This window comes from Leopardus geoffroyi, chromosome D4 (genome assembly GCF_018350155.1).
Source record: "Leopardus geoffroyi isolate Oge1 chromosome D4, O.geoffroyi_Oge1_pat1.0, whole genome shotgun sequence".
NCBI lineage: Eukaryota > Metazoa > Chordata > Mammalia > Carnivora > Felidae > Leopardus > Leopardus geoffroyi.
Genome location: NC_059342.1, coordinates 78,199,337 through 78,215,234, shown reverse-complemented (window position 1 = coordinate 78,215,234; position 15,898 = coordinate 78,199,337).

The following is a 15,898-nucleotide window of genomic DNA, read 5'->3' as shown; positions in this document are numbered from 1 at the left end:
ATGCTCTGTCTCTCTCTGTCTCAAAAATGAATAAAACATTAAAAAAAAATTTTTAAATGTTGAATGACCATATAAATGCAAACATGAATGGATTCCTGCATGAACGAATGAATGTACATCAATAGTGTTGATGGTTCTATAGCTCTGTAAAGGGGGAAAGAAGACATTATTTCCTGAAGTATGTTTTTAGAAAATTCTAGTTGAATAAGATAATCTCTAGAAAACAAAAAGGTTTTGGGTCCAAAATGACTATAAGATTTGAAGCATCTTCTCCAGAATATTCTCAAAACAGACTGCAAGAAGACATAAGGTACAGAAATTTTTAAAATTTTGTTTAACACAGGTTTGTTCAAATGTATTTGACCATGGATGCCTCCTTCTTTTCTTCCTCTTCCAACTTTTCCTCCCCCTTTTTATTCTCCTCTTCTTATTCTTTTTGCCTAAGAGGAATTAACAACCCTCCAAAATGATTACTATACAAATATAAACTAAAAGTCACAGGGCCAAAATAATATTTGTTCTGAGTTTTTTAGGTATTGTCTGTCACAGAGACCCTTCCAGGCTATATCTTCAAACTAAGTTCCATAGAAAAGTCTAAAGACACCACAGAGGTTCAGAGGTTTGATCTGTGATAATCCTTCTCCAAATCATTTGTCATGTTCCTGAGAGTCTAGTTTTTTTCCAGATGTTGGAAGATTCTAGAGGATGTAAAAAAAAAAAAAAACTGAGCAGAAGGATTGAGTGCAGAGGTAAGGCACGGTCTCTATACCTACACCAGACACCGGGAATGTTTTATTAGAGACCAGAGACATGCATGAAGCTCTGTGCACTTTCCAGTCTGAACAGAGCTGAAGCAATCACAAGCCAGTTCTCAGCACTAACTCACAGTCCCTGAAATGGTAAGGATGGAAAATCACTGCTCTGAGTAGAAACAAAATGAAATATTTCTGAACACCTTTTCCTGACAGGTTTGAAAAAGCAAAGAAGGTAAAGGAAAGGGGGTTTCTGGCCGTGAAAGTCTTGGATGAATGTACTGAGAGCAGTTATTTTAGTGGTGCTGGCGATAAAAATTAAGTGAGGGCCTTATGGGAAATGTACATTTCCTCAGAATATGCTGGGACAAATGCAGGTTTTTAGAGGTGCTCTCAGAGGCTGGGCAGAGATGGCAAAGAATACAAAGTCAGAAAAGGGACAGAGTGAGATGGGGAGGGAGACCAAAAAAGACACACTTTTCAAAAGCAGAGAAGATGACATTTAGGGATACCTGGGGCAGCCTGTAAATCACTAAGTTATAGTAAGGCAAGGAAGGGAGAAGGAGACAAATCAAGGTAAGGAGAGGGAACTAGGAAAGACACAACAAAGAAGAGGGATAACAAGGAAAGAATTCAGAAAGAACACAAGGTAGAGAGGAGGGAGAGGAGAGAGGAAGGCATGAGTGCGTATCATTGCAGATTAATGAAACACAGCTGAATAAAACTGCAAAGACCCTGGAGGCCAGACTGACTTTGACTAGGAATCCACCTCTGTCATTTGGTAGCTGTAGACCTTAAACAAACACATAAAATTTTCAAAACGCTGTTCCTCCTCCTCCTCCTCCTCCTCCTCCTCCTCCTCCTCCTCCTCCTCCTCCTCTCCTCCTCCTCCTCCTCTCTTCCTCCTCCTCCTCCTCTTCTCCTCCTCCTCTTCCTCCTCCTCCTCCTCCTCCTTCTTCTTTTTGAAACAACAATAAAAATATCTACCTCACTGAGCCATTTTATTTTTAAAATAAATGATTTTCAGGAAGGGTCTAGTACCAAACCTGATCCTACCTGATGGTAGCATTCAAGCATAATCACTTTAAAAATTGAGTAACAAAAATACCTAAGCAAAAAATGGAGAAAAATAATGTTCTTGGTATAATGAATGTTAGGCACATATGTTTAGCTTATATTATTAGTAGTAGTAGCAGAAACAGCAATGTCATCATTAGATAGTTTAATGCATTATGTTGATAGATGATGTTCTTTAGAACGTTCATCTTGTTGGTAGCTAATGAAGACAGGAATGCATTGATTATATCATCTTTATCTAAATCTGAGTAGTGGTTTCACAAAACAGAAAACCATTCTGACTAGCTCTGGCCAAGGGAATTATGGGTATGGTACAGAGTTGGGCAGAAAACTCTAGTTCAAAAAGGGCTGCTAGTTCTGTCAGTGGTCCAGAACCAGGTACCTCCAGAGAGGTTTCTCTCTGGGTGGACACAGCTTCTCATATCTTTTCTTCCTTATACACACCAAACTTCCCTGCCTGTAGATGCAGGTGAGGGGAACCTGGGTGGCTCAGTCGATTAAGTGTCCGACTTCGGCTCAGGTCATGATCTCATGGTTCGTGAGTTCGAGCCCCGCATCCGCCTGTGTGCTGACAGCTCAGAGCCTGGAGCCTGCTTTGGAATCTGTGACTCCCTCTCTCTCTATCCCCTCCCCGGCTCATGCTCTGTCTCTGTCTCTCAAAAAACAAACAAATGTTAGATGCAGGTGAGCTCAGTTGTACTCCTCTGTTTTGGAGGCAGCCATAATTTACCAGCACCACTCAAGAAAAAGTCTCAGTTTGGTTGAGTCACAATTCCCAAACTTCAAGAGAGAAAATATGATCTTCCCTGCATGAAATAGGAAACTTGCCTGCATGATCTAACAAACCGAGCAGGAGAGCATAGGAAAAAGTTTTCAGGAAAGAGTCAGAAATCTGAAAAAAAAAAAGTGTTTGCCCTGAGTTTTTGGTGAAACTTTACACCTGTTTGTGTATTAAAGACACCAAAACATGCACACAAAAAAGAAAAACAATTTTTTTTCAGTTTTAACACAGTTTTTTTTAAAACTTACTTTACCTAGAACCTTTCATTAACATGGGAACATATGATGGATCTATCTGTATGCGATTCACAGAACATGTGGAATTTCAGAACCAAGGGGATAGGAGGCAAAGAAACCTGAAACACGGGCAGACTATAATAATCAGTGGTTCTACATAGTCCTAATTCACAAGTGAGTAGAACTGAGACTCAGAGAAATAAAAATATCCAAGGTCACATAGCTAGGTAGTGCTAGTGTTAGAACTAGTACCCAATTCTCCGAATTCCCAGTTTAATGCCATTCTTTCACACCCTGTTGATTTCCAGGGCCTGCCATTGTTGAGGTATTACTAGATAATCTATGAAGCTGGCTACCACCTGAACCCCTAACCTATGAAACCCTCTGAGATTGGTATGTTGAGATTGGATTTTTAAAGGAGCCAATGAAAAATACCACATTTAATTCACTTGGCTGTGACATGGCTATTCTATAAGTAAAGGATGCCTAGAGAATGAACCTAGTATGATACTTGTCCTGACTACAAAGTCCTTCAGCTACTCTACTCATTAAAAGATTTCTAATTTTTGTGAGACAAGTTGGTAGCAATTATCAATCACAGGTGACCTTTTCTTGGATGGATGCAGTGATGGGTGAGTGAAAATTACTGGAATGTGGGTGAACTCACTATCCAAACCACTCCCATCTCCCAATTGGGCCACTCCCACATATAAACAATACAGTATCTTGGCTTCTTAATTTTGTTGTGACTGTTTAGAAGGGGACATTTTGAGATATAAGATTAATATAACAATGAAATTAATCTTTACATGCACAGTTACTTCATGTGATGCCTTGCCTGGCTCCTGCTACCTTCAACCTTTCTTGACTCTATTGAGTGATTTGGCTTTCAAAGATACATGTGTGGCCACATGCAGAGGACTGGGATCAATCCTGACTCATTGCAGAAGGGCTTAGGAACGTTCCTTTAGTCATTTGGAAGACTAAACATGAAGTTTAGTTTTATGGGTTTTACTGGGATCCAGCTCTAATATGTCTGGCTTTCAGTCTGGGCTTCTGCTTTATTTTTCTGATTTGATGTCCATCTTATATTTAAGTTTCAGCAATTCAGTTACATTTTTGCACTTCTGTGACTGAGTTGTAGCTTGTTTAACATGCCAGGTAGTGGTGTGGTTCTGGCATTGGACTCAAACATCCGAATCTCATAGTAATACTTTCTAGATTTGTAATCTTGGGTAAGTTAGTTAACCTAACTTAGACTCCAGTTTTCTTTTTTGAAAAATGGGGCCAATTATTTCTACTTTAGAAAAACTCAAAATAGATACTGTATATAAAGCACCTGGAGTTTTATATGTATTTCAAAATGACAATTACTCAATTTAGTGCTATCTTTCAAATTGGATATTTGTTTATTCTTTTATCCCTCTTGTTCCTCCTCGTCGTAATCCACCTATTCTTTGGTAAACCTGTCTACCACTTCTGTCTAGATCTCCTGGGTATCAAAGGGACACAGACTCTCCAGAAATAGGTTTATTTATTCTCCATACTCATTAAGATTTGCATTCAACTTCCTTTAAGAGGGATGAGTATGTGTTTGCTGACTCCACTGAGTATGTCTGATTTTCCAATCTTAAAAACCTCCCAATCTGGTCTATCAACTACTTGGCTCCTATTCTTAGTTTGATGTTGGGTATGTACCACACAAACCATTTGCCATTGTCTGAGAATATAGAAGTTGGTTGTCTTATTAAATATATATCAAGACTTTAAGAAAATAGAATTGATTAGCAGAATATTTATATTATCTACGATCTATTTTCAGTTATATATTCCAATCCAGCAGTTTATATCTTCCATTAATGTTTCTCAGCAATTTAATTATTTGGAAGATTTTCTTATAATGGGATAAGGGATCAGACATTCAAGTCACTTCAGCAAGACATTGAAATAAATGAGAAACAGGCAAAAATATAAGGTTAGGAAGTCCAAGATAAAGGTGCTGATAGACACAGTGTCAGCTTCTTAGTTCACAGTTGTCTTTTGCTGTAAACTTTCATGGCAGAGGAGAGGATGGGATACCTGGGGTCTCTATTATAAGGGCACTAATCTCAATCATGAAGGCTCTGCCCTAATGAATTACTTCCTAAAGGCTTCACCTCCAAATTACCATCAAATTACCATCACATTGTTGGATTTGGTTTCAACACAGGAATCAGGGACAGGAAGGACACAAACATTCAACCTATAGCAGTGTGGACGTAGTGAATTACAAGCATTTAGTCTATATCAGTGTGGAAGTAGTTAATCACAAGATTGCAAATTAAAGTACTGCCATTTTGATGGAAAGAGGTTGCCTTTAAATAACATTTTAATGGTGTGGTCAAATAAAAACAGAGAAACGGTATGAGGCTATCTCTTCAATCTCATACCAATGGGATTTGAGGAATGGTAAACTGTAAAATGTAATTATTAATTGATGACAGAATAAAAGAAAGGAGACTAGCTCAATATTTTAACCCAGAAGCCTAAGATGAGGAGATTAAGTTTGTATGTGTGATTGAGGACAATAACATACCATGAAGACCTCAATCTCCAAAAAAAAAACCCAAACCAAAACAAAACAAAAAACTGATACACAACTGGTGAGTGCCAAAAATAGAGAAGTCCCTATTTGAATTCATCTCCAGAAAGCCCACAGTCTAATGAAGAAGATAAAAAGTCAACTGAAGTAGAAGTAAATGCAGAGGAATCATAGAGGTAAGATAAATGTGCATTGGTAGTAAAGAGGAGAAAACATCTGGGTGCATGGGGTAACATTTGGGAGATATCAGATGTCACTGAAGAAAGATAATAAAGGATCAATAGTAGTCTTCATAAGATGATGAAAGGATACTCCAAGAACAAAGAACAAATTTATGGATAAAAGGAACTTCAGGGAACAAGACAAAAAAAATATACATCCAATTTTCACTAATTTACAAAAGGCTCTACTGTAACTAGAGTTTTATTCAAACTATATGAAACCAAAATTTAAGTCAGTGCTATGGAAGCCATCCAAGACATGGCATAGGTTGAAAATATAATGCTTCAATAAAGGTTAAGGGGGTAAAAACACAGGTTCTTAAGATACACTATATATATTTTGAAGGATGATCTAATTTTTTGAAATATATATTAACAATAAAGACATACCATTTTATAAATTATTTCTCAATGTGCCTTGTGAATAATAGGCCCTAAAGACTGGATGCCATCACACTAGGGAGGTGGTCTCCTTTCATTCTTGAAAGAACTAGTCACTTATGGCTATTAATGTGAATTCTTAATCACTGAGCTAAGACTGTAACCTATGAACCACTGAATATTATTCATCAACACACTTCTCTCAAGTAGTTGATCCAACATTGAGCAATGCTTGGGTGCAAGTCTGAAGTCTATGAGAATCTATTCTATGATCAGGAGCCCTTTAAGAATAATACAGCTTTCATCCTTACCACTGTTATTAAACCGGTCTTCCAGTGCACCCTGACCAGCACTTTGACAAAGCAAGTGATTGAGCAAAATCGTTCACCTTGCCATGCTTGAAGTATCAAGATTTGACACTGGTGATCATGCCTCCTTGCTTGATACACTCTTTTCACTTCTTTTCCAGGTCATGCTTTCATGGTTTCTTCCATGTTCACTATTTACTCCTTCTCAGTATTCTTCACTAGCTTCTCTTCGTCTCATTGACAACTTGACTTCAATGTATTTTCCAGGTTTAGTATTGAACTTCTTTTTGGTACCTACTCACTCCCTTGATAAAGATGGTTTTGGCTTTGAATACCATGTTATACTTCATAACGCCTAAAGTTTCCCATTTACTCCCAAACATCAGCTTTGGCATACTAATGCCTACTGAACTTTTCCCTTGACTTTCTAGTAGGCACTACAAACATAAAAGCCTAAAATCGAATTCTTCTTCCTCTATGTCACAAAACTATTCCACTTAGAGGTTTTCCTATTTCAGTTAATGGGAAATTACTTTCTCAAACCAGAAATCTTGGCATCATTTTGAATCTTCTCTTTCTTTTGAACCCCTTTGCCAATTTGGTACCCAATTCTGTTGGTCTTGCATTCAAAGTATATCCAGAATTTAATCATTTCTCAACATCTCCACTGCTACCACCATGGTCTAAGTCACCAATATCTCTTACCTGGACTAGTACAATAGCTTCCTAACTATTCTTGCTGCTTCTACCTTTACCACTATTTTCCCCATCAATTCTAAACACAGAATCCAGATTAATTCTGTTAAAACACAATCGACATAATGTCACTGCTTTGATCAAATCCTTCCAACAACTGAGTCCTCATGCCACCAAGAATGCAGTGGCCTATCAGGCCCTGTGTGACTTGGGAGTCAAACCTCTGTGATCTCAACTTATTTCCCTCACCAGCCACAATGACCTCCTTGATGTTCAGTAAATATCCAGGTGTTTATGTAAGCTAATCCTTTGAAGTTGTTCCCTTTGACTAGACTACTCTTCCCCTAGATGTATCACATTTACTTCCTTGGTGTATTTGCTTAAATCTCATCTTCTCTTTGGTGTCAACATTGGCCACCATTATTTTTTTTTTTAATTTTTTTTTTCAACGTTTATTTATTTTTGGGACAGAGAGAGACAGAGCATGAACAGGGGTGGGGCAGAGAGAGAGGGAGACACAGAATCGGAAACAGGCTCCAGGCTCTGAGCCATCAGCCCAGAGCCCGACGCGGGGCTCGAACTCACGGACCGCGAGATCGTGACCTGGCTGAAGTCGGACGCTTAACCGACTGCGCCACCCAGGCGCCCCGGCCACCATTATTTTAAATTGTATTCCTTACTCCCTGAAATCTCTATTCTCACTCCCTACACTATTTTTTTCAATGGTATTTATTACCCTCTCATATATTATATGCTCTAGTTTATTCTTCTTATTATGGGCTTCCCCAATAAAATGCAAATTCCATGAGGGCAAAGATTGCTTTTTGTAATGTTTTATTCCCAGTGCTTAAAAATGTACTTATAGCATCCATAGTAAGAGCTCAATAAGTCTTTGTTGAATGAATGAGTGAATGAATGAATGAATGAATAATTGATCCTAAAGATATAATTGTAGAGAATGCTAGAGCGAGAAGTAATCTAAGGAATCATCTAAGGTAATTCATGTACTTTTCACAGATGAAGAATATGAATCTTTGAGAAATATACTGATTCATCCATAATAGGTACATAGGTCTACTAGTATATATTTTAGACTATTGTTTTTTTATTGCTGTATCTACAGGGACAAGTGCAATGGTTGTCTTAGAGCAAGCACTCAATGAGTAAGTATCTTTTGATGAGACTCTCAGTGTTCCTTTCATCACACCATATTGGCAACCTTAACTTGTAATTTGGTAGAGCTCTGTAAAGTGGTTGGGTAGAATAGATTACTTCCAAAGTTTATTTTGACTATAAATTTCTCTTGAGCAGTCATTCTAAATATCTTGCTAGTTGTTATGTAATCCTACTTTCTTTTCTCTCCCATACTTTCCTTCACTCCCTTTCCAATGGTTATGTAAAACTTCCTACCTCTCCACCCCCCAAAAAAGAATATTAAAAAACGCTCCCTTTGGATGGTGAAATAAATAACTTCTGAATAACATATAAATATTCTACACCCCTAGTTACCTGGACCAGTTTATTAGCTATGGTTGGCATGATTTGGTGACCACAGCAGGTCTGGTTTAGGTACAGACAAAGTTGTTGATGGAATATGGAGTGAGTTTTGAGAAGACTTAGGTTAACTCACATTTACCAAACATATCTTCATTCCTGAAATCCAATCTGTAACAAATCATCACGTTCTCTTCTCTAGTGTTTAAATGCAAAATATAAGAAATTCGGTGACTCTTTCATTTAACATGTATTTAACTATCTGATAGTCTGTATGCGATAATGTTGAACATACCAGACTTAACATTGTCCTCATGAAGTTTATAGCCCAGTGAGGGGCCGGCATTAATGAACAACTATACAAGTATACAACGAATTTCAAACTGTGGTGAGTGAATTAATGTAAATCACAGACTGCCATAAGCATAAATAACTGGTCCAGGGGTGGAGTGGGTCACAGAAAAGCCAAAACTGAGCTAAAAGTTATAAGCTGTAAGACATAAAAGATAAAGAACATTGTTGAGGAAGTTTTTGGGAGAAGAGATTCTTCCAGGTGGAGGTGAATCCCTATGCAAATATTCTGAGGGTGGGCAGTGGGGAGGTGACAGCTTGGCTCCTTCAATAATTAAAGTGGATCAATTTTTCTGGAATAAAGAGAACAAAGAGAAGACAAGTCTACAAGTGAATAAGATCTACATTTTTAGTCTTTAAGAGTAGTAAGGAGGTTTTGAGATCAGATACCCTAAAGATTGGGTCCCCCCCAATTCCATAATATACATGAGTATTTAAGTCATGTAAGTGTTTAGATAGAAAGACTTGTAAACAGAAGGCTAAAATGAGAAACTGTTTTTGAACATTAATTTTACCTAATGCAAAATTTCCCCAGATGTCATTCTAAGTCTATACACACCTTGGTATTTGTTGACATTGCTACCACATATATACATATCTTAGCTTATATTTTCTTTTCCTTTCATGGACACTCAGCTTAAACAGATTTCCTTGTCATTGTTTTCCACAAAGCTCTCCTAGTGTTTGAGTTTTTAAAAAATGAGTTCAATCTTAGTTCACTTTGAGGTTTCGGCTATAGTTCAAGTCAGGTCTTGATTTGCCTGGACCAGTTTCTTTTCCCTGGGCAATACCAGTCTTGCCTAGATTTGCTCTTTAGATGAAATAGAGTTGCTAGTTTCAATTTCACAAGGGCTCATATTAGAGGCTATTTCTCTTTTAAATAATAACAGAATTCCAGGCAAAGATGGTCAGGCAGGAAAGTTTCATAAACCTGTGAACAATAGGCTGGTACTGGAATTGATTCAAATGTTTAATTATTTGTTGAGAGAAGGTTGTCTAGAGGCTTCACACAAGAAGAGACTTTATAGATTTTTATTATTCAGGGAAGGTAATAATTTTGATATAAAAAAACACGGACCAATTCCTCTGTTAAGCAATAATGACAAAATGTTTGTCAAAATAATGTTAGCCACTGAGAAAATGAGGGGTCCAAAGAGCCCTTCTTCTTTATTTCATGTCATCAATCTTGTGGTCTCCAAACCTGCAGGGACTGTCACAATAATGCAGGTTGCATTGAAGATATTTCTAAAGTTGAGAAAAGATACACCAATTTCTTTTGTACTTATGTCAGTATCAGACTAGCGTCTTTGACGGAGTGCACTGTAATAACAGGCCCAGTAGCTTCCGACATCAGCCAATATTTTTAAGGAGACTTGTGGTCATTTAGCATAAGTAGATAATGACCATATGAGGTCCAAGGTAACTAGGTCAGACAGTACAAAAAGATTAATATATTTCATATATTGTGAGTGAACAAAAGCAAATAGAATCTACAGAGGGATTAAGAATAGGTAAAAGATGAAAAAGAAATGTAACAAATAATCGGAAGTACTCAAAAGCAGCATCATGTGAAGAAAAGAGCATTGGCTGAGTTAAATTTAGAACATCTAAGTTTTAGGTCCACTACTGCTCCTAAATAGCAACACAATCTTGGGAAAATTATTTTGTCATTTTGCGCTTCAGTTTCTGCAAGTGTAAAATGGAGCTAAAAGGAAAACAAAAAATCTCCAAAGCCCTTTTCCAGATCTGTGATGTTGTATAAAGATCATTGAGAAACTCATAGGTGAGTTTGGGAACAATGGGCATAGTTAGCTAGAGGGAAGTTGGAAGAAAGAATAAAAAAGATAGCGTATGTATATTTCCCAGGAGGAGAAGTGGAATGAAGGGATCAGAAGGGTGAATATGAAGATGGATGGTTTGCAGAGAAAGAACCAACTGGAAGGAAGAAGTACTTGCTTAAAGATATTGTTCCAAGAATGTAGTCATTCATGCTAGAAACTGAAATTCCAAGATTACCTTAAGATACATACTCTACACATTAAATTGAAAAAGTGACCTTAGTCATACAAGAATTTAGGTTGATTAACACTTCGATGGAATATGGCTAGGAATCTAAAGAAACTGTCTCGGCAGAACGGATATTATTCTGCTTTTCCCTCAGGAGTCTTCATTGCCCCTCAAAAATTAATCAGATTTGTGAACAATATATTCTACCTCCCCCCATATTTATGGAATATCCAATACAAGAAAATATGCTAAGTCTTTATCTCATGTAATCCTTAAACATAAGTATTAAAATCCTCATGTTATACCTGGCTATGTGAAACGCTAAGGAATTAAGTTTGTGTTAGAGCTAACATGCCAATGCATATACCATGAAATGAATCCATAACTCTTTCCAGAACCAGGCAAGGACTACCTCCAAAGCACTTTGTCCCTTCTTATTGATCTGTACCCGTTAAAAAAATGTTCTGAATCTTGTCTATCACTGGCTACTTCAAGCATGCAATCAGGAAGTCTTCAGCAAAAGACACATGAACATGCATCTGAAAATAGCTGAAATCATAGAGGAATATTTAGGAAACTATATCGTACACTGTATAGATTGATTTCTTAAGTAATTTTCCCCCAGCTAACTCTTCTGTGAAGGTTGCAGAAACTGATAGCAGAAGACCACAAATGAGACTCTCTTAACAACAACAACAACAACAACAACAAAATGAGTTAGTGGTCTTCAGCGTAGATGTGGTGGTAGGACTGAAGAAGAGGTAGGGTATGGGGCATACAGATTGAAGATAATGGAACTGAATTAGTGGTTGATTGGATATGGGCAAATGAAGGAGTGGGAAAAGTCTGCAATGAGTTTTTGACTTGATAAACTGGGCTAATACAGACAATACTTGCAAACAAGAAAAATATAGTGGTGTAGGCAGAGAGCCTCTCCTTTACTACCCATTCTGCCTTACTAAGCTATTCATGCTTATGGGCTATTTTCAGCCACCTGATGATACATATGTCATTGTTTTTCACCTTTCTGAATAAGACTAGAATAGCCACACCCCAGGCCACATTCTTGCTTTGGCTTCCCTCAGAATCTCACTGAACCCAGAGAGTTGCTCTAAAGCCTCACTTTCCTTTACTCTCATAATAATGTGGGCAAAGGATGTTATCTATTGATAGTTGGTCTGGGTCTATACCTGCCAGTGTGAAATAGAAGTGGGTAATTATCCCAGAGGTGTCTTTGTGGACATCAGCCTTAAAAAGTAGATCCTTAAGTTTTACTTAAGCAATTTGAGTAAAATAAGATTTTTACTCACATGATTTAAGCCTCTGTGGGGCACTTAAGAATGCATTTTTTCCTTTTCTTTAGTTTTTTATATGTTATATGAGATTATGCCTTCTGTCAGGGCTTTCTCAGACTATTTCATGAGAACAACAGTCTTTAATCATATAAGACTCAGCAAATATGAACCAGTGTAGTCACCTCTCCAAGGTTTCAGAGAATGTTTCCGGACCCCAAGGATTAGAATACATCCTCACCGCCCTCCAAATTGACTAGTGTTCCCTTTAGTCAATATTGATTCATTACATGAGAAAAGCACCTGGTCCTGTTCACTCCTCATTATTCTAAAGAGTGATGATGTCAAGAATTGGGGAAAAAAAACCCAAAAAACAAAACAAAACAAAAAAAACCCCTCCCATTATCATTGAACATTCATATGATATTAAAACTTATAGTAGTGACGGTTTAAGGCAGAGTAAAGAAAATGAAAATCATAATAATGCCAGTTCATGTGCTTTGGGAGAATGGAAAGAGTTTAAATTATTAAACTGTCAAGTTGTCAGGACAAAGACAATCTCAAGTCTGGAGCTGAATCCCTCGGTGGCCCTCACCCTGGCAGCTGAGAACATAGAAGGAAGGGGGTGAAGGGAAGGGAGGTTTTAAAATTCAAATGCCTCCTGTCCTGAGTGTGCATTTCTATCGCAATTCCCCAAGAATCTGATAGCTAGTCTGTCTCTTTGAGTCATAGGCGTATTTACTTATTCTGAGAGCAGTCCTTAGGGAGAAGAAAAACTAAACAAGTTTAGAAGCATGTTCTGGAAGAGAAGAGGAAAAGAAGACATCATGGTAGGTATGATGATTTTGGTTTTGTTATTGTCATTGTTGTTGTTTGGTTTTTTTTTTTTTTTAGTTGGTTTTGGGTTTTTTAGTCAGCTTCTTCTACAGAATAGTAAGTATTTATTTAAATGTATATAGGTTCATGTCATGAAGCCTCAAAATTATATTCCCACAGCACATGCTGTAAAATGCGTTTTGCAAACTTTGGAAACTAAGACCTAGCTACAGTGTATGGCTTGTTTAAGGTCTCATAACATTCTATTATATACAGGTAGATAGATGATAGCTAGATATTCATATGCTAATATATTTTATAATATCACTTTCAGGGAACAGGATAGGGTTTTAGCCACCTACTTCTTCCATGACAGCCTTCCCTACTGCAAAGTGTTTGTGATTAAGAAGACTCTCTGTGTGTTGGGGGTTGGGATATATACACTGAGAGCATTAGGTTAAGAGTTTGAGAAAACGTTCTCCCTTCCAAACAAATAAGAGAAAGAATGAAGATTGGGGGAGAAATAATTTGACTTTCAGAGTGGTACCAAGATCTTGGCAACATGGTCTTCGTGCCATGTTTAAAACCTACTGTCAATGATCCTTTCTCTGAATTTTATCATATTTTACTTCCTGGAATAACCTTCCTTCTCTTCTTTGCCCAACCAGTTGCTACACCCAAAATCAATGAATGAATGAATGAATGAATGAAGCAGTTAATGTTGTGAAATTATTTGCCATATCTGTGGATAATGTCTCTTGGTACTAGCAAAAACAACATATAAGCTAATATCAGGCATTACAGTCTTTTTTTTTTTTAATTTGACAAAGCTGTTTCAATAAAGAAGTTACATCTCTTGTGTTGTTGTTGTTGTTGTTTTTCCAGAGCATGCCCCCATGTTAACACACCAAATAAGCGGGTACATCTCATTTTTTATGAACATCCAATTAACATGTGAGTCTTGAGTCTTGAAGCTGAAATAAGTATTAGCGAATTTATGTTTATAGGTCTGATTTTCTATATTTCTCTTCACGGGTCTCTAGAAATCGATTTTTTTTCCAGTGTAATCATCATCCCCCTTTTTATTCTTTACTTGCTGTATATAGCTTTTCATCTTTGTATTATGATTCATTAGTGGAAATGCAATTACCTGTCTTACGTTTTTATCAAAAATTTGTATTCAAGAAAGTTTGATCAAGAAAAAGGGAGGATTCCATCACCACTTCTGTTTTAACATGAGAATAATCTTTCCTACTAAAGAACTAAAGGTTTTCTTTTTTCTTTCTTTTCTAGCTTTACTGAGATATAATTGACATATAACATCCTATAAGTTTAAGCTGTACAATGCAATGATTTTATATGTGTATATAATTGCAAAATGATTACCACAATAAGGTTAACACACATATCGCCTCAAATAGTTACAGTTGCGTGTGTGTATGTGTGTGTGTGTGTGTGTGTGTGTGTGTGTGTGTGGTGAGAAATTTTAAGGTCTTAGTAGCTTTCAAATATACGAAATAGTGTTGCTAACTATGGTCACCAGGTTGTACATTACATCCCTAGAATTTATTCTTTTTTTTACCTGGAAGTTTGTACCCTTTGACCAGCATGTCCTGACATCCTCCCACCCTTAACAACCACCAATCTGCTGTTTCCATGGATTTGTTTGTTTGTTTCAGATTCAACATATAAGTAAGATGACATAGTATTCATGTATCTCTGTCTGACTTATAGCCTCAAGGTCCATCCATGTTGTTGCAAATTGCAGGATTTCCTTAGTTTTTATGGCTGAATGCATGCACACACATTTTCTTTATCCACTTATCCATCAATGGACACTTAGGTTTTTTCATGTCTTGACTATCGTACATAATACAATGATGAACATGGGGCTGCAGTATGTCTTCAAGATAGTGATTCATTTCCTTCAGATATATACCCAGAAGTGGAATTGCAGGATCATATGGTAGTTTTTGTTTGTTTGTTTGCTTGCTTGTTTTTGAAGAACTTTCATACTGATTTTCACAGTGGTGGTACCAATTTATCTTCCTGCCAACATGAACCCATTGTACAAGTGTTCCCTTTTTTCCACACCTTCACTAGCACTTATCTCTGGTCTTATTGGTAATAGCCATTCTAATAAGTGTGAGGTAATATCTTACTGTGGTTTAGATTTGCGTTTCCCTGGTGATGAGTGATGCCGAGCACTTTTTCATGCACTTACTGACCATTTGAATATCTTCTTTGGAAAAATGCCTATTCAGGTCCTTTGCCTATTTTAAAATCAGGTTATTATTATCATCATTATCATTATTATTGCTATTGAGTTGTAGGAGTTCCTTATATAGTTTGCATATTAACCTTTTATCACGTGTATGGTTTGTAAATGTTTTCTCCCATTCTGCAAGTTGCCTTTCATTTTATTGAGAGAGACAGAAAGAGAGGGAGAAGAGAATGATACATTAGCATATGAATGAATGAATGAAATAATCCAACCAAATATGTCCTTCCAGTAGGATGAGGGAAGGGATGGATACAGGTGAAGACATGAACTGGGAGGTAATAACAATGTGCATTTAACCATTGCCTTGATGCTGAGAATCTGCTCTACATCAGGTTATCCCATACCTAACATTATATCAGTAACAAGTCAAGGCATGGATAGTTTTTATTAAGGTTCAATTGCACGATCGAAAAAGTATAAGTAATTGAGCAATTTACATTCTAAAATTGGTTATTGATAGTTGAATAATTAAACTTTGTTTGACTCCTTTCAGAGTCTTGATGGAATGAGGCCCAGGAAGATAACATTTACTCAGAATGGGAGAGAGAAAAGAAAAACAAAGGAGGCAAGATAAAAAAAGGAATTGAGATTTACACAAACAATCATATAAACCATTACATT